The 23,225-nt window shown below is 45.1% G+C and overlaps 1 protein-coding gene across 4 annotated transcripts in view; it reads left to right on the top strand.

The window, feature by feature from the left end:
- kaznb (kazrin, periplakin interacting protein b) overlaps positions 1-23,225 on the top strand; it is a 160,079-nt gene that overhangs the window by 28,958 nt on the left and 107,896 nt on the right. The window lies entirely within an intron of this gene.

Below are 23,225 nucleotides of genomic sequence, written 5' to 3'. Positions count from 1 at the left end.
GCCTACCAAAAGGCAAAAGGGCTCCTGCGGGGACGGGGGCCTGGGATAAAAAAAAAAAAGCAATATAAATATAGGACAAAACACACATCACGACAAGAGACACAACACTACATAAAGAGAGAGGGCAATCATATTATGATGACTCATACTTGGGCTGTTAAGACTAGACTAGAGTATTTATAGTTCATTCACTCCAATTTCATGAATAAAAAAATGGATTTCAACTGATACTATGCCGGACTATTTCCTTCCCAGCAAACTAAGCGAGGACTTGAGAGAGTTAATGTGCTCTGTTACATCAGTTGACTTCTGCTCCATCCTTTTCGTTACAGACTGTTATGATGACATTTGCAGGTAGTTCTCATGTAGTCCTAGGGTGTTTGTTCAAATCTTTCACCTTTGTGTTTTTTTTTTTCTTTTCTGGAGAGGATATAGCTTCTCCCAGGGAACGGTCACCGACAGGGCAGCTATGAGCGAGCTAACTCTATGCAGGACCTGGGAGAGACAAAAGTCAAACAAAACGGAATCGTCCCCAAATGTCGATGTTTGAATAATTGAATGTCACCTCGTTCAAAGAGGAGCATAAATAATGTAATGGGCTCTCAGTCTTTTTAAGCTCTCAATTCAAGTGAGCTTTTCGAAATCATTAGCCCCAACCCCCGCTTATGACAGCATCAGCACTGCAGATATGGACATAATGTGACTCGGACCGGATCACGGATTACAGTACGCATAAACCAAGGCCCCAATATCATGCCGACCCAAGTACCAACAGTGCACATCCATGTTGGAAATTGTCTACAATCTGGCAATACGCTGCCTATCTTCATTGTTGTTGTACAGGGGAGTCTGGCCATGAGCTAAAGCATTGTATTGTTTCTCTCTCCGTCTTCAAGATGTATGGAAAATGCTTGCTTCAATCACAATGCTTTCCATTGCCTTTTCTAAACAGTTACAGAACATAAGGATCTCCTTCCTACATCAGAAGGGACTCTGTATGTATAGTATGTGAGGAATGTCTACAGAAAGAAGTAATACAACAATCCACGTGTGTCCTCTGGTTTGCCTTGGTTCGTTTTGATAATTCCTCTTTACAGTTGGTCTTACCCCTGAATCTTCTCGTTCCTTTTCTGTTCTTGTTTTGCTAGATGTGCGCCGGGACTTGACACAGTGATGGATTTGGCTCATCCTTTAGTCACATCACACACTTACATGATGAATATAGAGTCCCCTCGCCATTCTCCCCGAGATATTTGTCTGAGACGCTGCGGTGTCATTGATTAAAGAGAATGTAATTCAGCAAAAGGCCATCGCCTTCTCCTCGGCCCAATCGTATGCAAGCCGGGGTGAAAGATTGCTAGCCCGCAGTCAGTTTCTCTGCAGCTCAACGATATAAAACTGTACGGGTGATGGATGAGCAGGGGCCTTCTGCCACGAATGGACTGCTGATTATCTGGGTGAGAAGTTAGTAGCAGTTCAATGTTAAGTGAAGCGTCTTGTAGCAGTCAAGTTGACTAATTGTCTACCTGTTGCCCTGGCTTTGTGTCCCGTAAGACCCACTATCTTAACTTGCACCCGTTTCCCCCCCCCCCCCCATGAGGCCCATCCTGTCCCCTGAGCCCGTCCATGACGCCCTCTTCTGCCCTGTCAGTTGTAGAGACACAGTAAGAGTAGCTATAGTAGAGGCTGCCCCTGTTTGACTGACAGCTGCCTGTTGCCATGGCAACGAGCTCTGCGTCCTCTACAGGACCTTCCCTTAATTTTGGAATGGTAGGCAGGCTTACGCATCAGTCTGGGCAGCACAGTGTCTCTCTGTTACGTTCTCCTCCCCTCCGGGCACACTGGGACCTTTCTGAACTGTGCAGCCCAATGCTCTGTTTGATCAGTCATGATCACCGTGATTACATCCTCATGTCCGTAGTGTTTGACACTACCCACGGAACCTCGCAAAATGGGATGTGAGAAAAGTCAAGAGACTATTCTCAATTTACCTACACAGGAGCAGTGCCTGCCAGCCTGCCTCCCAGCCTGTCTTCCAGCCTGTCTACCCAAAGTGTTTTGCATTCATTGAGGGTAGAGCAGCAGCAGGCAAAAATGTGAAATCACCCCCCCCCCCCCCCTTCTCTCTCTCTCCATCCGTGTTAGCCGTCAATCTCGGGGTAAGTCTGAACCAGAGTTCATCTAGCTGACAGCAGGGCTACAGCTGCCCCTCTCAGTCTAATTGGTTATGTGGCAGAGCCAGACTGGGCTGTTCTGGTGCCCCGCATAACCTTAAAGAGCCGACACACCCTCGCCTCGCCGCCCTCCAGCCTGCTCTGACATCATCACCCGCTGTCACCAGCCCGGCACAGCCCTGTGCCTGCTCTCACTTCATCACCCATCATGTTGTGGGTCATTAGATCGCTAACTCTAATTAGTGCTACTTGTGGTTGAGGAACGTGAGCGCCAGGCATAGGGCTGCTGAAGGAGGAGATCTGTCACCAAAAGTATTCATGTTTCTCATTAAACACTGTGTCATAATGATCACATCTGTTTACTCCATCTTGTTGGGATTCACAAAGTGCTAAAGAACAGAATTAGTCACAAGCGAATGATGTGAAATAAGAAATATTGACTTTGGAAATTGAATCAAATATTTTTTTGATCAAATATTTGGTTTGACTGCAAATAAATGAAACAAAAAAACTATCGTATCCGTTTTTAACTGTTAATTTCTCAAGGCAAAGTCCACTAAAAGGCAGATTTATTTGTGGAGAAGGGATTGAAACAGTTTCTCTTTGGATGCTGTCACATAATTGATTGCCTCATTAATCATTTTGCACGGATGCATTATTTATGTGCTGTGCTGTGGCTGGGTGACTAATCCAAAGCCTTTCTGTGGGTGTGGCGACTGACTTGACGTAGCGGAGCGTTACGTTACTTTGGTGGAGGTGTCAGTGGGTTTTCCATAGGTTGCTGTTCTGATCTGATGATGGTGGAAAGAGAACTCACTGCTCAACCACTTAGCACTTGCTCAGAATGTCAAAATACTGTACCCGTAAACAATACCCAAGCTCAGGAGCAGTACTTCAAACTGCTGCAATACTGAGTCGATGCAGACTAAATACAAAGCCGAACTGGGACTGGTTAGAGACCCCAAAAAGAGCAGTCCTGGCACTCATACACCATTCACTGTCAGTTTGGGTGTCATGGTCACTCTGTCCAAGCAGGAGAGCTTTCCTTGTGTATTAGCTAAAGGCTTTGAGCCATTTTACAGAATAATAGATAGCCCACTATAGGCAGGCTGTTAGATGGGAGACCAGGAAGTGATTACAGTATTGATCGGACAGTGGGCTGGCGTTATGGGTGGGTTGTTCTGCAGACCTTGCACATCCTTAATCTCCCCTCTCTTCCACTACTCGGACGTTCAGGGTCAGGGTCTGGCTGTTTGGCAATGAACGGAGTCTGTAGTGGAAGCAAAAACAGAGAGCCTAGAAATTCCATACTGGACGAACACTGAGGCGAAAAGGCAGCCAGAGCAGGAGGCAGCAGTAGTATGATTAGAAGTGCTATTAATCCTAGCCATCACCTTCAGCCACTTACGGTCAGTTCACAGGAGTCTGATTATGAGCAATGCACATCAAAAACATTCTATTCAATTACAACATTTTAGGAAGAATTGAGTAAATATGGTGGAGTGTGTCGATTTACAACTACAGTGAAATATGTTATGGCTGCTACAAAACATGTTTTGATTAGACAGATGGGTAAGGTGCCAATTTGATGCACAATTATAGAGTTTTTGGCACTGTCACCATTTTAAATTATTTATTGACCAATCAAGAGTTAAAGGAGGGATGTGAGCCAATGGCCTGTGAGAAAATGAATTGGGAGGCTGGGGTATTGATCCAGCAGGGTTTGGATTCCAGCCCTCAGTCCTTTGTGCAACTCCTTCAGCTGAGGTGTGTGTGTGTGTGTGTGTGTGTGTCTGGGTCTGAGAGGGGGATCGGGCCCTTCACATATTGCACTAATAAACTGATCAACAGACACACAAAGAACGACCCAGGCGAGTGTTGATTTGCTGCCCCATCTTAAATATTGATCCATAACTCCTAGCTAGCATCTCATCATTACTTGTGTTCTACGACTTAGAGCCTTGCAGGCCATGGATGGTGTGTATGAGATTTGTCGGCCTTCGTTTCAAGTGTGAACCCTTTACTGCCGAGGTTAAAAAAATGAAATGACATTGTTTTGTCAGAGGAGAACACAGATCTTATCTCCGCAAACGACAATGTCTTTCGTCTCATTTGACTGGCCGTCATTACTTTCTCTGATACCTGATTCATCGTGTGGCGGTGTGAGATCATTTCCTGAACCAAGGATTCTTCATTTGATTGACTGGTGTGGTCTGGACTTCAAAGAGAGGAGGTTGTTAATTTTCTAGCTGTGCGGTTTGAGCTGATATGCCCTTTCAAACCGATCTAGGCATTTTAAACCACTATGATACATTCGTTATTTTACATCTGTTTTGGATCCATCCAACTGTGGAGAATCTGCTTAAATTAAATACCTGTCATATCCAAGGCTCCTATGCCTGGAGGAGGACAGAATAGCACTGCAGTTGGATACTTCACTTGCTTTATCACACTGAGGATATTACCGCCTTTCAATGGTATGATACGCAGATGTAAGTGATTCTTTGCATTGTCCCCCAAGTCCCTTGAATACAGTAGAATATCATCTCTGATCATACGTCCAATAACCCCTGTACATTGAGGGCACATTGCTCAGTAGATCAAGCCTTTGCTTTACATGTAGGGATTTTGTGATGGTGAAAGAAGCCCTTACCAAAGCTGCCTGTTGAAGCAGTTTAAACTGGAGCATCACTTGTGTGCACGTTGCCATAGATACGGAGAGTGCTGTCACAAAGGTGATCCGGATCACTACACTCACTCTTTCTGCAGACCAAAGGTGCTCACCTCAATTTCAGAGAGAGTGTTGATGATATAAAAGGTCTCTTCCTCCCCGCCCATCTGCTCCTGACTGACAGGGAGAGTGTTTGTGCTGTTCGGGGCCCTTGTTGTGGTCTTGTTTGTGTCTGGTTGAAGGGAATACGTTCACTCGTCTCGCATTGGAAACTCTGAGAGAGCTCTGAGGGGAGGCATGGAGATGGCTGCAGAATGTCCTCAGAGAGAGAGAGAGAGAAGCTGATGCTGCCAACACCAGAGTTCAGCATACAGTACCAGTCAAAAGTTTGGACACACCTACACATTCAAGGGTTCTTCTTTATTTGTACTATTTTCTACCGTGCAGAATAATAGTCTCACATTAAACTTCCATCCTTTTGGTCGTCTGTGCACAGCAGATGATGTCTTGAGGCGCCAGGCTTCAAGAAGCAACACCACCAACAGCAGGAGAAGAAATCTCACAGACGAACAGATGCTAAATAATGAACTAATGGTATTGTTCATACATCTCTCCTCTCTGAATGAATCAAAACAATGGCAAACTATACCAGAATCCCTTATGGTCTACAGTACCACTCAGAAGTGTGGACACACCTACTCATTCAATGTTTTTTCTTTATTTTTACTACATTGTTATATGATAGTGAAGACATCAAAACTATGAAATAACACGTGGAATCATGTAGTAACCAAAAAAGTGTTGTATTTTAGATTCTTCAAAGTAGCCCCCTGTTGCCTTGATGACAGCTTTGCACACTCTTGGCATTCTCTCAACCAGCTTCATGAGGTAGTCACCTGGAATGCATTTCAATTAACATGTGTGCCTTGTTAAAAGTTAATTTGTGGAATATCTTTCCTTCTTAATGTGTTTGAGCCAATCAGTTGTGTTGTGACAAGGTAGGGGTGGTATAAGACCAAGTCCATATTATGGCAAGAACAGCTCAAATAAGCAAAGAGAAATGACAGTCCATCATTACTTTAAGACATGAAGGTCAGTCAATACAGAACATTTCAAGAACTTTGAAAGTTTCTTCAAGTGCAAACGCAAACTCCATCAAGCGCTATGATGAAACTGGTTCTCATGAGGACCGCCACAGGAAAGGAAGACCCAGAGTTACTGGGGTAAGTTCATTAGAGTTAACTGCACCTCAGATTGCAGCTCAAATAAATGCGTCACAGAGTTCAATTAACAGACACATTTCAACATCGACTGTTGCACTTGAAGAAACTTTCAAAGTTCTTGAAATGTTCTGTATTGACTGACCTTCATGTCTTAAAGTAATGATGGACTGTCATTTCTCTTTGCTTATTTGAGCTGTTCTTGCCATAATATGGACTTGGTCTTGTTACTACACAACTGATTGGCTCAAACACATTAAGAAGGAAAGATATTCCACAAATTAACTTTCAACAAGGCACACATGTTAATTGAAATGCATTCCAAGTGACTACCTCATGATGCTGGTTGAGAGAATGCCAAGAGTGTGCAAAGCTGTCATCAAGGCAACAGGTGGCTACTTTGAAGAATCTAAAATATAACACTTTTTTTGGTTAAAAATAAAAAATCAAGTAAAAATAAAGAAAAACCCTTGAATGGGTAGGTGTGTCCACACTTCTGAGTGGTACTGTAGACCATAAGGGATTCTGGTATAGTTTGCCATTGTTGTGATTCATTCAGAGAGGAGAGATGTATGAACAATACCATTAGTTCATTATTTAGCATCTGTTCGTCTGTGAGATTTCTTCTCCTGCTGTTGGTGGTGTTGCTTCTTGAGGCCTGGCGGCTCAAGACATCAGCTGCTGTGCACAGACGACCAAAAGGATGGAAGTTTGATGTGAGATGAAGAGACTGACGTCCCTTTAGTTTTCCCTTCTTTGCTGTCTCACCTGCTCCATCCTCCTCTACACTCTTACGTGCTGACCACAGCACCGCTCGCATGCGTGAGCGTTGCAAAATAAATGTACACATACGAGTTATTCAATCATTGCACCCACACTGCTCGCGCGCGCAAACGAGCGTCTGCATTGCCAAGCGCTAAAATAGAAGCCAGTTCTATTTGTGATGCTGAAAGCAGTGCAAGTCCTGCCTCTCCCATCTCCTCATTGGTTTATAGAAGCAGATACCCATGTGCCATCTCCTCATTGGTTATACCTACGTGGGTGATTGAAAGGTGAATTGAGGTCTGCCGGTCAGTTGTGGTAATACACCATATTATGAAAGTTAGATGCCAATAAACATATATAAAGTCCAAAGAAGAAAAAGCCTGGAAGGAGGAGAAATGACTAGAAATGATTTGGTTGACCGTTTTATGTGTGGATTAATTGTCGTATTAGAGGACCTTGTGCATTTCAGGTAAAATAACAACTCGTTTATAACGTTTATATCCCAGGAAAAATTAGCTAGCAACAGCGAGCTAGCTAAATAGGACAAATTAGCTAGCAACTGCAAGCTAGCTAGCTAAATTGCCATAAATATTAAATGCCTTTTGACCTGTCCCCAAATTAATATAATTGGTTCAGAGTTTGTTTTGATATTTCAACCTAAGTGTTGTGATCGCATTTGGTGTGAGGGGACAAAATCCATTTGCGCACGTGTCCGGTTTGGGCATGGTGTTAGAAAAAAAGGTGCAATTTAGAACCTGAAAGGCTCCCCATAGGAGAACCCGTTGAAGAACCCTTTTTGGTTCCAGGTAGAACTCTTTCCACATAGGGTTCTACCTGGAACCAAAAAGGGTTCTACATGGAAAGTGTATGTGATCTCAACCTGAGGAGCGTGTTCACCTTCTGAATCCCTCTCTGCCTGCATTCACTCCTCATTGAAAGTGGAATAATACTGTAGGAATGGGCGAGAGTGGAATTAGAGTTGGGATTTGTGTTATCAAAGCTGTATGGGGTCCCCCCTTGACCTCACTCTAAGATTGAAATGCTTCCTGCCATCCTGTGCTTGTAGAGAAGTGCAGGGAGCTAAATGACTTCCCCCTCCTATCTGATTCCCTGCCAGAAGCAATCGGTTTGAGGAGGCAGGCAGGCCTGGCGGAGATGGTGTTTAGCCCAGGGCCCCTCATTCTGAAGGCACATATTTAAGGGAGAAATGATGCTGTCCTGGCAGGATTGCTGTGGACTGGACTGATAACAGAGCAGCTTTAATAACAGGTTCATACAAACAGTGTTTATTCCACCTGGGCCGGCCACCAGCTCAGCTCACTGATAAACAAACTGTGCGCCACTCTGTGGGAGTAGTATGGTCTCTTTATCTTTGATAGGAAGAGAAGTAGGAGCAGCTCTCATCTTTGAGTTTATTATGGTCAAAAGTAGAGGTCGACCTATTATGATCTTTCAACGCCGATACCGATTATTGGAGGACCAAAAAAAAGCTGATACCGATTAATCGGCCAATTTCTTTTATTTATTTGTAATAATGACAATTACAACAATACTGAATGAACACTTCTTTTATCTTCATATACAGTGGGGAGAACAAGTATTTGATACACTGCCGATTTTGCAGGTTTTCCTACTTACAAAGCATGTAGAGGTCTGTAATTTTTATCATAGGTACACTTCAACTGTGAGAGACGGAATCTAAAACAAAAATCCATAAAATCACATTGTATGATTTTTAAGTAATTAATTAGCATTTTATTGCATGACATAAGTATTTGATACATCAGAAAAGCAGAACTTAATATTTGGTATAGATCATACGTTTCCTGTAGTTCTAGACCAGGTTTGCACACACTGCAGCAGGGATTTTGGCCCACTCCTCCATACAGACCTTCTCCAGATCCTTCAGGTTTCGGGGCTGTCACTGGGCAATACGGACTTTCAGCTCCCTCCAAAGATGTTCTATTGAGTTCAGGTCTGGAGACTGGCTAGGCCACTCCAGGACCTTGAGATGCTTCTTACGGAGCCACTCCTTAGTTGCCCTGGCTGTGTGTTTCGGGTCGTTGTCATGCTGGAAGACCCAGCCACGATGTTCTTACTGAGGGAAGGAGGTTGTTGGCCAAGATCTCGCGATACATGGCCCCATCCATCCTCCCCTCAATACGGTGCAGTCGTCCTGTCCCCTTTGCAGAAAAGCATCTCCAAAGAATGATGTTTCCACCTCCATGCTTCACGGTTGGGATGGTGTTCTTGTGGTTGTATTCATCCTTCTTCTTCCTCCAAACACGGCGAGTGGAGTTTAGTCCAAATTCTCTATTTTTGTCTCATCAGACCACATGACCTTCTCCCATTCCTCCTCTGGATCATCCAGATGGTCATTGGCAAACTTCAGACGGGCCTGGACATGCGCTGGCTGGAGCAGGGGGACCTTGCGTGCGCTGCAGGATTTTAATCCATGACGGCTTAGTGTGTTACTAAAGGTTTTCTTTGAGACTGTCGTCCCAGCTCTCTTCAGGGCATTGACCAGGTCCTGCCGTGTAGTTCTGGGCTGATCCCTCACCTTCCTCATGATCATTGATGCCCCACAAGTTGAGATCTTGCATTGAGCCCCAGACCGAGGGTGATTGACCGTCATCTTGAACTTCCTCAATTTTCGAATAATTGCGCCAACAGTTGTTGCATTCTCACCAAGCTGCTTGCCTATTGTCCTGTAGCTCATCCCAGCCTTGTGCAGGTCTACAATTTTATCCCTGATGTCCTTACACTGCTGTCTGGTCTTGGCCATTGTGGAGAGGTTGGAGTCTGTTTTATTGAGTGTGTGGACAGGTGTCTTTTATACAGGTAATGATTGGAGAACAGGAGGGCTTCTTAAAGAAAAACTAACATGTCTGTGAGAGCCGGAATTCTTACTGGTTGGTAGGTGATCAAATACTTATTGCATGCAATAACATGCAAATTAATTACTTAAAAATCATACAATGTGATTTTCTGGATTTTCACAGTTGAAGTGTACCTATGATAAAAATTACAGACCTCTACATGCTTTGTAAGTAGGAAAACCTGCAAAATCGGCCATGTGTCAAATACTTGTTCTCCCCACTGTAATACATCAATAAAATCAATTTGGCCTCAAATAAATAATAAAACATGTTCAATTTGGTTTAAATAATGCAAAAACAAAGTGTTGGAGAAGAAAGTAAAAGTGCAATATGTGCCATGTAAAAAAGCTCAGAACATGAGAACATATGAAAGCTGGTGGTTCCTTTTTACATGAGTCTTCAATATTCCCAGGTAAGAAGTTTTAGGTTGTAGCTATCATAGGCCATATAGGACTATTTCTCTCTATTATACCATTTATATTTCATATAGCTTTGACTATTGTATGCTCTTATAGTCACTTTAGTATTGCCAGTGTAACAGTATAGCTTCCGTTCCTCTCCTTGCCCCTACCTGTGCTCAAACCAGAAACACATCGACAACAGCCACCCTCGAAGTATCGTTACCCATCGCTCCACAAAAGACGCGGCCCTTGCAGAGCAAGAGGAACAACTACTCCAAGTCTGAGCGAGTGACGTCACCGATTGAAACGCTATTAGCGCGCACCCCGCTTACTAGCTTGCCATTTCACATTGGTTACAACAGCCTAATCTCGGGAGTTGATAGGCTTGAAGTCATAAACAGCTCAATGCTTGAAGCACAGCGAAGAGCTGCTGGCAAATGCACGAAAGTGCTGTTTGAATGAATGCTTACGAGCCTGCTTGCTGCTACCATCGCTCAGTCAGACTGCTCTATCAAATCATAGATTTAATTATAACATAATAACACACAGAAATATGAGCCTTTGGTCAATGATACGGTCTAATTCAGAAACGATCATTTCGAAAAAACAAAACGTTTATTCTTTCAGTGAAATACGGAACCGTTCCGTATTTTATCTAACTGGTGGCATCCCTAAGTCTAAATATTGCTGTTACATTGTACAACCTTTAATGTCATTTTATGTCATTATTATGTACAATTCTAGCAAATTCATTACGGTCTTTGGAATAGGAATAAATGGACTTCACACAGTTCGCAATGAGCCAGGCAGCCCAAACTGCTGCATATACCCTGACTGCTTGCACGGAATGCAAGAGAAGTGACACAATTTCCCTAATTATAAGAAATTCATGTTAGCAGGCAATATTAACTAAATATGCAGGTTTAAAAATATATACTTGTGTACTGATTTTAAAGAAAGGCATTGATGTGTGCTAAATCATCACCCGTTTGGCGAAGTAGGCTGTGATTCAATGAGAAAACATCGGAGCCAGTGGTGGAAAGTACCCAAGTAAAAATACTTTAAAGTACTACTGAAATCGTTTTTGGGGGTATCTGTACTTTACTGTACTATTTATATTTTTGACTACTTTTAGTTTTACTTCACGACATTCCTAAAGAAAATAAACATACATTTTCCCTGACACCCAAAAGTACTCGTTACATTTTGAATGCTTAGCAGGACATGAAAATGGTCCAATTCACTCACTTATCAAGAGCACATCCTTGGTCAGCTCTACTGCCTCTGATCTGGTGGACTCACAAACACAAATGCTTAGTTTGTAAGTTATGTTATGAGTGTTGGAGTGTGACTCTGGCGATCCGTAAATTGAAACACAAGAAAATGGTACTGTCTGGTTTGCTTAATATAAGGAATTTGAAATGATTTACACTTTTACTTTTGATACTTAAGTATATTTTTAGCAATTACATGTACTTTTGATACTTAAGTATATTTTAAACCAAATACTTTTAGACTTTTACTCAAGTAGTTTTTTACTGAGTGACTTTAGCTTGAGTCATTTTCTATTAAGGTATCTTTACTTTTACTCAAGTATGATAATTGGGTACTTTTTCCACCACTGGTCCGAGCGGTTTGAAACTATCTCACGAACATGAACGTGTTCTCTGTTTCTCCATGACGCCCACAAGATTCGCGAGACTCGTCTGAAGGTAACCTGGCACCGACCGGTAAAATATTGATTCAAATAAATCACATTTTGGGGGACCAGGGTTACACATGTAACCTTTTTGTTTGTGTCTTTAGTTTTTTGCTTGATGCTTTCCGATATCTCTCAGATGCATCTCAGACAACTCAAATCATACTGTAACGGTTCTCTTGTTGTGAAGTAGAGGCGGACCAAAATGCGGCGTGGTTATTTAGATTAATGTTTAATGACGAAAAAAACACGAACAATACAAAAACAATAAATGTAATGTGAAAACCGAAACAGCCTAAACTGGTACAAAGACAGGAACAATCACCCACAAACACACAGTGATATGTGACATGAGACAATGACTAACACCTGCCTCTGATTGAGAACCATAACAGGCCAGACATAGAAATAGACAAACCAGACACACAACATAGAATGCCCACCCAGCTCACGTCCTGACCAACACTAAAACAAGGAAAACACACACGAACGATGGTCAGAACGTGACAAGGTGCAGAACCTCCAAGGTGCAGACTCCGAACGCACAACCTAAACCTATAGGGGAGGGTGTGGGTGGGCGGGCGGGCATCTGTCCGCGGTGGCGGCTCTGGCGCTGGACGTGGACCCCACTCCATAATTGTCTTAGTCCACATCCTTAGCGTCCCTAGATAGGCGACCCTCGCCGCCGACCTTGGCCTAGTAGTCCTCACCAAGGGCCCCACTGGACTGAGGGGCAGCTCGGGACTGAGGGGCAGCTCGGGACTGAGGGGTAGCTCGGGACTGAGGGGTAGCTCGGAACTGAGGGGTAGCTCGGGACTGAGAGGAAGCTCGGCACTGAGAGGAAGCTCGGCACTGAGAGGAAGCTCAGCACTGAGAGGAAGCTCAGCACTGAGAGGAAGCTCAGGCAGGTAGTTGGCTCTGGCAGATCCTGGCTGGCAGTTCTGGCAGATCCTGGCTGACTGTTCTGGCAGATCCTGGCTGACTGGCAGTTCTGGCAGATCCTGGCTGACTGGCGGATCCTGGCTGACTGGCGGATCTGGAAGATTCTGGCTGAATGGCGGATCCTGGCTGAATAGCGGATCCTGGATGACTGGCGGATCTGGAAGATCCTGGCTGACTGGCAGCTCTGCCTGCTCCATGCTCACTGGCTGCTCCATGCTGACTGGCTGCTCCATGCTGACTGGCTGCTCCATGCTGACTGGCTGCTCCATGCTGACTGGCGGCTCTGGCTGCTCCATGCTGACTGGCGGCTCTGGCTGCTCCATGCTGACTGGCGGCTCTGGCTGCTCCATGCTGACTGGCGGCTCTGGCTGCTCCATGCTGACTGGCGGCTCTGGCTGCTCCATGCTGACTGGCGGCTCTGGCTGCTTCTTGCAGACTGGCGGCTCTGGCTGCTTCTTGCAGACTGGCAGCTCTGGCGGCTTCTTGCAGACTGGTAGCTCTGGCGGCTTCTTTCAGACTGACAGCTCCTTGCAGAATGGTAGCTCCTTGCAGACTGGCAACTCCTTGCAGACTGGCAGCTCCTTGCAGACTGGCAGCTCTGGACAGGCGGGAGACTCCGTTAGAGGCGGAAGGCTCTGGCAGCGCTAAACAGGCGGGAGACTCCGGCAGCGCTGGAGAGGAGGAAGGCTCCGACTGCGCTGAACAGGCGGTAGACTCCGGCAGCGCTGTAGAGGAGGAAGGCTCTGGCAGCGCTGGACAGGCGAGGCGCACTGTAGGCCTGATGCGTGGTGCTGGCACTGGTGGTACTGGGCCGAGAACACGCACAGGAAGCCTGGTGCGGGGAGCTGCCACCGGAGGGCTGATGGGTGGAGGTGGTACTGGGTAGACCGGACCGTGCAGGCGCACTGGAGCTCTTGAGCACCGAGCCTGCCCAACCTTACCCGGTTGAATGGTCCCGGTCGCCCTGCCAGTGCGGCGAGGTGGAATAGCCCGCACTGGGCTATGCAGGCGAACCGGGGTCACCGTGCGCAAGGCTTGTGCCATGTAAGTCGGCCCAAGGAGACGCACTGGAGACCAGCTGCGTAGAGCCGGCTTCATGGCACTTGGCTCGATGACCACTCTAGCCCGGCCGATACACGGAGCTGGAATGTACCACACCGGGCTATGCACCCGCACTGGAGACACCGTGCGCACCACAGCATAACACGGTGCCTGCCCGGTCTCTCTAGCCCCCCGGTAAGCACAGGGAGTTTGCGCAGGTCTCCTACCTGGCGTAGCCATACTCCCTGTGAGCCCCCCCCCCCCCCAATACATTTTTGGGGCTAACTCTCGGGCTTCCGTCCACGCCGCCATGCTTGCTTCGCCAAACCCATTCTCCGATAACCTTCCGTGCACTGCTCCATCAAATCCCAGGCGGGCTCCTCCCAAGTAGTATAGTCCATACTCTTGCTGTCCAAAACGTCCTCCCATGTCCATTCCTCTTTTCGCTGCTGTTGCCCGTTACCACACCGCTTGGTCCTGTTGTGGTGGGTGATTCTGTTACGGCTTTCTGTAGGTGAAGTAGAGTCGGACCAAAATGCAGCGTGGTATTCTTGATACATGTTTAATAACGAATAAACACGAACAATACAAAACAATAAACGTAATGTGAAAACCGAAACAGCCTAAACTGGTGCAAACACAAAGACAGGAACAATCACCCACAAACACAGTGAAACCCAGGCTACCTAAATATGGTTCCCAATCAGAGACAATGACCAACACCTGCCTCTGAGAACCATATCAGGCCAGACATAGAAATAGACAAACCAGACACACAACATAAATGAAATCAAATCAAATGTATTTATATAGCCCTTCGTACATCAGCTGATATCTCAAAGTGCTGTACAGAAACCCAGCCTAAAACCCCAAACAGCAAGCAATGCAGGTGTAGAAGCACGGTGGCTAGGAAAAACTCCCTAGAAAGGCCAAAACCTAGGAAGAAACCTAGAGAGGAACCAGGCTATTTGGGGTGGCCAGTCCTCTTCTGGCTGTGCCGGGTGGAGATTATAACAGAACATGGCCAAGATGTTCAAATGTTCATAAATGACCAGCATGGTCGAATAATAATAAGGCAGAACAGTTGAAACTGGAGCAGCAGCACGGCCAGGTGGACTGGGGACAGCAAGGAGTCATCATGTCAGGTAGTCCTGGGGCATGGTCCTAGGGCTCAGGTCCTCCGAGAGAGAGAAAGAAAGAGAGAAGGAGAGAATTAGAGAACGCACACTTAGATTCACACAGGACACCGAATAGGACAGGAGAAGTACTCCAGATATAACAAACTGACCCTAGCCCCCCGACACATAAACTACTGCAGCATAAATACTGGAGGCTGAGACAGGAGGGGTCAGGAGACACTGTGGCCCCATCCGAGGACACCCCCGGACAGGGCCATACAGGAAGGATATAACCCAACCCACTTTGCCAAAGCACAGCCCCCACACCACTAGAGGGATATCTTCAACCACCAACTTACCATCCTGAGACAAGGCTGAGTATAGCCCACAAAGATCTCCGCCATGGCACAACCCAAGGGGGGCCGCCAACCCAGACAGGATGACCACATCAGTGAATCAACCCACTCAGGTGACGCACCCCTTCCAGGGACGGCATGAGAGAGCCCCAGTAAGCCAGTGACTCAGCCCCTGTAATAGGGTTAGAGGCAGAGAATCCCAGTGGAAAGAGGGAAACCGGCCAGGCAGAGACCGCAAGGGCAGTTCGTTGCTCCAGAGCCTTTCCGTTCACCTTCCCACTCCTGGGCCAGACTACACTCAATCATATGACCCACTGAAGAGATGAGTCTTCAGTAAAGACTTAAAGGTTGAGACCGAGTTTGCGTCTCTGACATGGGTAGGCAGACCGTTCCATAAAAATTGAGCTCTATAGGAGAAAGCCCTGCCTCCAGCTGTTTGCTTAGAAATTCTAGGGACAATTAGGAGGCCTGCGTCTTGTGACCGTAGCGTACGTGTAGGTATGTACGGCAGGACCAAATCAGAGAGATAGGTAGGAGCAAGCCCATGTAATGCTTTGTAGGTTAGCAGTAAAACCTTGAAATCAGCCCTTGCTTTGACAGGAAGCCAGTGTAGGGAGGCTAGCACTGGAGTGATATGATCTAATTTTTTGGTTCTAGTCAGGATTCTAGCAGCCGTATTTAGCACTAACTGAAGTTTATTTAGTGCTTTATCCGGGTAGCCGGAAATTAGAGCATTGCAGTAGTCTAACCTAGAAGTGACAAAAGCATGGATTCATTTTTCTGCATTTTTGGACAGAAAGTTTCTGATTTTTGCAATGTTACGTAGATGGAAAAAAGCTGTCCTTGAAATGGTCTTGATATGTTCTTCAAAAGAGAGATCAGGGTCCAGAGTAACGCCGAGGTCCTTCACAGTTTTATTTGAGACGACTGTACAACCATTAAGATTAATTGTCAGATTCAACAGAAGATCTCTTTGTTTCTTGGGACCTAGAACAAGCATCTCTGTTTTGTCCGAGTTTAAAAGTAGAAAGTTTGCAGCCCATCCACTTCCTTATGTCTGAAACACATGCTTCTAGCAAGGGCAATTTTGGGGCTTCACCATGTTTCATTGAAATGTACAGCTGTGTGTCATCAGCATAGCAGTGAAAGTTAACATTATGTTTTCGAATAACATCCCCAAGAGGTAAAATATATAGTGAAAACAATAGTGGTCCTAAAACGGAACCTTGAGGAACCCCCGAAATGTACAGTTGATTTGTCAGAGGACAAACCATTCACAGAGACAAACTGATATCTTTCCGACAGATAAGATCTAAACCAGGCCAGAACTTGTCCGTGTAGACCAATTTGGGTTTCCAATCTCTCCAAAAGAATGTGGTGATCAATGGTATCAAAAGCAGCACTAAGGTCTAGGAGCACGAGGACAGATGCAGAGCCTCGGTCCGATGCCATTAAAATGTAATTTACCACCTTCACAAGTGCTGTCTCAGTGCTATGATGGGGTCTAAAACCAGACTGAAGCATTTTGTATACATTGTTTGTCTTCAGGAAGGCAGTGAGTTGCTGCGCAACAGCCTTTTCTAAAATGTTTGAGAGGAATGGAAGATTCGATATAGGCCGATAGTTTTTTATATTTTCTGGGTCAAGGTTTGGCTTTTTCAAGAGAGGTTTTATTACTGCCACTTTTAGTGAGTTTGGTACACATTCGGTGGATAGAGAGCCGTTTATTATGTTCAACATAGGAGGGCCAAGCACAGGAAGCAGCTCTTTCAGTAGTTTAGTTGGAATAGGGTCCAGTATGCAGCTTGAAGGTTTAGAGGCCATGATTATTTTCATCATTGTGTCAAGAGATATAGTACTAATACACTTGAGCATCTCTCTTGATCCTAGGTCCTGGCAGAGTTGTGCAGACTCAGGACAACTGAGCTTTGAAGGAATACGCAGATTTAAAGAGGAGTCCGTAATTTGCTTTCTAATAATCATAATCTTTTCCTCAAAGAATTTATCACTGCTAAAGGGAAAGTCATCCTCTCTTGGGGAATGCTGCTTTTTAGTTAGCTTTGTGACAGTATCAAAAAGGAATTTCGGATTGTTCTTATTTTCCTCAATTAAGTTAGAAAAATAGGATGATCGAGCAGCAGTAAGGGCTCTTCGGTACTGCACAGTACTGTCTTTCCAAGCTAGTCGGAAGACTTCCAGTTTGGTGTGGCGCCATTTCCGTTCCAATTTTCTGAAAGCTTGCAACTGCATCTAGGATATTGCGCAAGGTTAAATTGAGTTCCTCTGGTTAACTGATTTTTGTCCTCTGGCGTCCTTGGGTAGACAGAGGGAATCTGGAAGGACATCAAGGAATCTTTGTGTTGTCTGTGAATTTATAGCACGACTTTTGATGTTCCTTGGTTGGGGTCTGAGCAGATTATTTGTTGCAATTGCAAACGTAATAAAATGGTGGTCCGATATTCCAGGATTATGAGGAAAAACATTAAGATCCACAACATTTATTCCATGGGACAAAACTAGGTCCAGCGTATGACTGTGACAGTGAGTGGGTCCAGAGACATGTTGGACAAAACCCACTGAGTCGATGATGGCTCCGAAAGCCTTTTGGAGTGGGTCTGTGGACTTTTCCATGTGAATATTAAAGTCACCAAAGATTAGAATATTATCTGCTATGACTACAAGGTCCGATAGGAATTTAGGGAACTCAGTGAAGAACGCTGTATATGGCCCAGGAGGCCTGTAAACAGTAGCTATAAAAAGTGATTGAGTAGGCTGCATAGATTTCACGACTAGAAGCTCAAAAGACGAAAACGTCTTTTTTTTTTTGTAAATTGAAATTTGCTATCGTAAATGTTAGCAACACCTCCGCCGCCTTTGCGGGATGCACGGGGGATATGGTCACTAGTGTAGCCAGGAGGTGAGGCCTCATTTAACACACTAAATTAATCAGGCTTAAGCCATGTTTCAGTCAGGCCAATCACATCAAGATTATGATCAGTGATTAGTTAATTGACTATAATTGCCTTTGAAGTAAGGGATCTAACATTAAGTAGCCCTATTTTGAGATGTGAGGTATCATGATCTCTTTCAATAATGACAGGAATGGAGGTGGTCTTTATCCTAGTGAGATTGCTAAGGCGAACACCGCCATGTTTAGTTTTGCCCAACCCAGGTCGAGGCACAGACACGGTCTCAATGGTGATAGCTGAGCTGACTACACTGACTGTGCTAGTGGCAGACTCTATGCTGGCAGGCTGGCTAACAGCCTGCTGCCTGGCCTGCACCCTATTTCATTGTGGAGCTAGAGGAGTTAGAGCCCTGTCTATGTTGGTAGATAAAATGAGAGCACCCCTCCAGCTAGGATGGAGTCCGTCACTCCTCAGGAGGTCAGGCTTGGTCCTGTTTGTCGGTGAGTCCCAGAAGAGGGCCAATTATCTACAAATTCTATCTTTTGGGAGGGGCAGAAAACAGTTTTCAACCAGCGATTGAGTTGTGAGACTCTGCTGTAGAGCTCATCACTCCCCCTAACTGGGAGGGGGCCAGAGACAATTACTCGATGCCGACACATCTTTCTAGCTGATTTACACGCAGAAGCTATGTTGCGCTTGGTGAACTCTGACTGTTTCATCCTAACATCGTTGGTGCCGACGTGGATAACAATATCTCTATACTCTCTACACTCGCCAGTTTTAGCTTTAGCCAGCACCATCTTCAGATTAGCCTTAACGGCGGTAGCCCTGCGCCCCGGTAAACAGTGTATGATCGCTGGATGATTCGTTTTAAGTCTAATACTGCGGGTAATGGAGTCGCCAATGACTAGAGTTTTCAATTTGTCAGAGCTAATGGTGGGAAGCTTCGGCGTCTCAGACCCCGTAACGGGAGGAGTAGAGACCAGAGAAGACTCGGCCTCTGACTCCGACCAGCTGGGGAAAACCGGTTGAAAGTTTCTGTCGGCTGAATGAGCGACACCGGTTGAGCGTTCCTACAGCATTTCCTTCCAGAAACCGTGAGAAGGTTTGTCCGGCTGCGGGGACCGTGCCAGGGGATTTATACTACTATCTGTACTTACTGGTGGCACAGACGCTGTTTCATCCTTTCCTACACTGAAATTACCCTTGCCTAACGATTGCGTCTGAAGCTGGGCTTGTAGCACAGCTATCCTCGCCGTAAGGCGAGTACAGCGGCTGCAATTAGAAGGCATCATGTTAATGTTACTACTTAGCTTCGGCTGTTGGAGGTCCTGACGAATCGTGTCCAGATAAAGCGTCCGGAGTGAAAAAGTTGAGGAAAAAAAACAAAAATATAAACGGTAATTAAAAAGTAAAAACCGTAAATTTGTCAGGTAGCAAAACAGGTTGGCAACAAAACGCACAGCAACTCGAAAACAAGTCTGCAAGTTGTACATAAACATAGAATGCCCACCCAGCTCACATCCTGACCAACACTAAAACAAGGAAAACACACACGAACGATGGTCAGAACGTGACACATATACTGCCTTTTGGTTTTGTAGTTGATGATCTGTTGATGACAGGGGTCCTAAATATCTCAATCAAATAGCTAAATGGTCCATGGTATGACCATCTTTCAACAATTGTATATGTTAGCTCAGTAACCCCCCCCCCCCCCCCCCCCCCCCTGATTACTGAGACAGTCAAAGCAATCATCAATAGTAGCTTGCTGGTTTACCAGTGTCATATCCTGGTGTAATCTGGTGTAATGTAATTAAACAGAGAGGCTATCTGTCTGTAATCCTCTCCATACAGGTGATTGGGTCATCTTCATACTGTACAGGGGTGGTACCAGTACCCAGTACCCACCTAACAGCACCCACAGCAGGTGGTTTGATAGGATCACTTGTACCTCCTAGTATAGCCCTCACACCATGGTTATTATATTATACCTGGATGTCATACAGGGTGTCATGTGGACTTTACAATAGGAACCTGGGCCTGCTGCAGCGCCACCAGCTGGCCACAATACAGAACTCCATGAGATGAACTGTACTAGCAATTGCAGCAAGCCAGGAGTTTGATGGCGGATCTCGATATTGAATCAAATATATTATGGATGCAAGTTTATTCTTAGGAATGGTTGAAGGTTCTGGGCAAAATCCATAATCCAGACCTAGTTTTCATCATATTGCTGTTAAATACTGTTTCCATTTTACCAGGATGAGGTCGCTTTTCACTATAAAGTTTTAGTCAACATTATGATTAGGATAAATAAAATACTGTTTGGTATTTTCATGTTAAGTGATACCTTCCGCAATGTCCTCTGTCCCCTTCAACGACCAGTTGCCCTACCACAGATGTCCCTGCCACTGTGATGACTACTATAATGACTAGTGTAATCACATGGACAAGGTTACCAAAGATATATCCCATCTATTTATGAGCGCTGCTAAGTGTTTTAATCCTGACAGTTCCCAGAGTATCCTGGCCGTGTGTGTGTGCGTGTGCGTGTGCGTGCGCGTGTGTCAGCTAGCTTTCACTCCCATGCCGCGATATTTTTTCAGGACACACGAGAACCCTAGTGATGAAGTGAGACCCGGCTGAATTGCCTCAAGAGCCACTTCTCAGCAAAGTGGTTAAGGCAGACAGGTTGCCCACTTTAGACATGGCTCATTTGAATTTGTTCCAGCGTGTTCTACCAGTCGTCTGGTCAAATTCACTCAATTTGTCATTTCGCTCACATGTTAATTGTCTTGTGCCCCTGATCCCCTCGCTGGGTTTTAGAGACCGCTACGTCAGTCTATGTTGTTATGCATAAAGGTGACGCAATAGAAAGCCACCGCAAATTGATATGAAGATGAATAGAGAAAGTATAGTGTCATATTGGATGTCACCAATTAGACCGGAAAATGTCCCTTTATTGAGAAATCCAATTCCAGCATGTTAACGAAAGAAAGTGGTTGGAATCATCATGATCGTACAGCAGGCTGTGCGCGGTATCTACATAATGTGTTCTCAAGTTTGGCGGATTAGAATTCATTAGAACTCCACTATGTTTTCCTGGGGTTATTCCCCTGCCCCTGTTATCTCCTCCAATGGCTCTGTGTCACTGGATAGCTGACTCACCCACGGATGGCCTCTCATAACAGTCCTAATGGGACTTTAGTTTATTTCACAATTACAAAGATGCTATGCACTCTATACACTGAGTGTACAAAACATTAGGAACACCTTCCTAATATTGCGTTGCACCTATTTTTGCCCTCAGAACAGGCTCAATTCGTTGGGGCCTTGACCTCTACAAAGTGTGGAAAACGTTCCACAGGGATGCTGGCCCATGTTGAATCGAATGCTTCCCACAGTTGTGTCAAGTTGGCTGGATGTCCTATAGGTGTTGGACCACTCTTGATACACACAGGAAACTGTTGAGCATGAAAAACCCAGGAGCGCTGCAGTTCTGGACACTCTCAAACCAGTGTGCCTGGGACCTACTACACTACCCCGTTTAAAGGCACTTAAATCTTTGTCTTGCCCATTCACCTTCTGAATGGTACACACACACAGTCCATGTCTCAATTGTCTCGAGGCTTAAAAATCCTTCTTTAACCGGTCTCCATCCCATCATCTAAGTGGATTTAACAGGCGACATCAATAAGTGATCATAGCTTTCACCTGGGTTCACCTGGCCAGTCTATGTCATGGAAAGAGCAGGTGTTCCTAATGTTTTGTACGGTGCAATTCTAGTGCATACAGTGTTAAGTTACGTCCCAGACAACCTGATATTACATTTATTTATTTAACCAGCAGTTATTTCTACAGCAGTCGTGAGTATAGGAAAACACTGCTCTCTGACTCGAGCAATATATATTTCAATATCATTGAGTCAAATAACATTCTCTTAAATCCCTGGAGCACTTTTTTTTGTCATGCTTCTTCATGGTTTCTTTAGAGAGCAGATTGTATTTTAATGAACTCTTGTCCTCTTGTATGCTGCATGACATAAGATGCCAGGAAGGTGCAGTTGAAATACGCCTTGACCTCTTATACCCTGACCACACCGCTCACGTCGCGTGCATTGCAAAGTACATTTAGGAATCTATGTTCAATTAGATATAATTAGATATAATTATTCAATTATTGCACCCACAATGCTCGCGCACGTCATGAGCGTTTGCGTGGCCAAGGGCTAAAATAGAAGTCATTCCTATTTCTGACGCAGATTGCGCTGCAAGTCCTGCCTCTCCCATCTCCTCATTGGTTTATAGAAGCAGATACCCACGTGCCATCTCCTCATTGGTTATACCCACGAGGGTGATTGAAAGACTAACTTTGTTGCCGGTCGTCGTGTTAATACTATGGAAGTTTAGATGCCAATCGCCATTTTAAGTTCAAAGATGAAAAGGCCTGGAAGGAGGAGAGATGACTAGAAACGATTCGGATTACCGTTTTATGTGTGGATTAATTGGTGGTGTAGAGGACTTTGTGCATTTCAGGTAAAATAACAACTCAATGTTTATATCCCAGGACAAATTAGCTAGCAACAGCAAGCTAGCTAAATGGGACAAATTAGCTAGCAAGTGCAAGCTAGCTAGCTAAATGTTTAATGCTTAATGCTTTTCGACCTGTCTCCAAATTAATGTAATTGGTTCAGAGTTTGTTTTGATATTTAAACCTGCGTGTCGTGATCGCGTTTGGTGTGGGGGGACAAAATACATTTATGCACGATGGCACACGATGGCGCTCGCGCGCAGCGGGTTTGGGTTCCGTGTTAGATGTGAAGTCCCTCGTTTAGGGGACCTCCGTGGTTCGAGTACCGGTTTTCGCTTAGAAATCGATCTGTGGACACCGTAGATCGAAATGACTTACATTGAGCAATAGACCTTGTTCCCGCGGTAGTATATTTTGTTAGCCTTGACGTAGGAAATCTGAAACCACTTGAAGCTGGAATGTCCCTCCTATCATTTCATTCACTCTTCCGACTGTCCATCAACTCCTGGCTGAACCC

This window comes from Oncorhynchus mykiss, chromosome 7 (assembly GCF_013265735.2).
Source record: "Oncorhynchus mykiss isolate Arlee chromosome 7, USDA_OmykA_1.1, whole genome shotgun sequence".
Taxonomy (NCBI): Eukaryota; Metazoa; Chordata; class Actinopteri; order Salmoniformes; family Salmonidae; genus Oncorhynchus; species Oncorhynchus mykiss.
The sequence above is the reverse complement of the archived record's forward strand: the minus strand, read 5'-3'. Positions and strand labels throughout refer to the sequence as shown.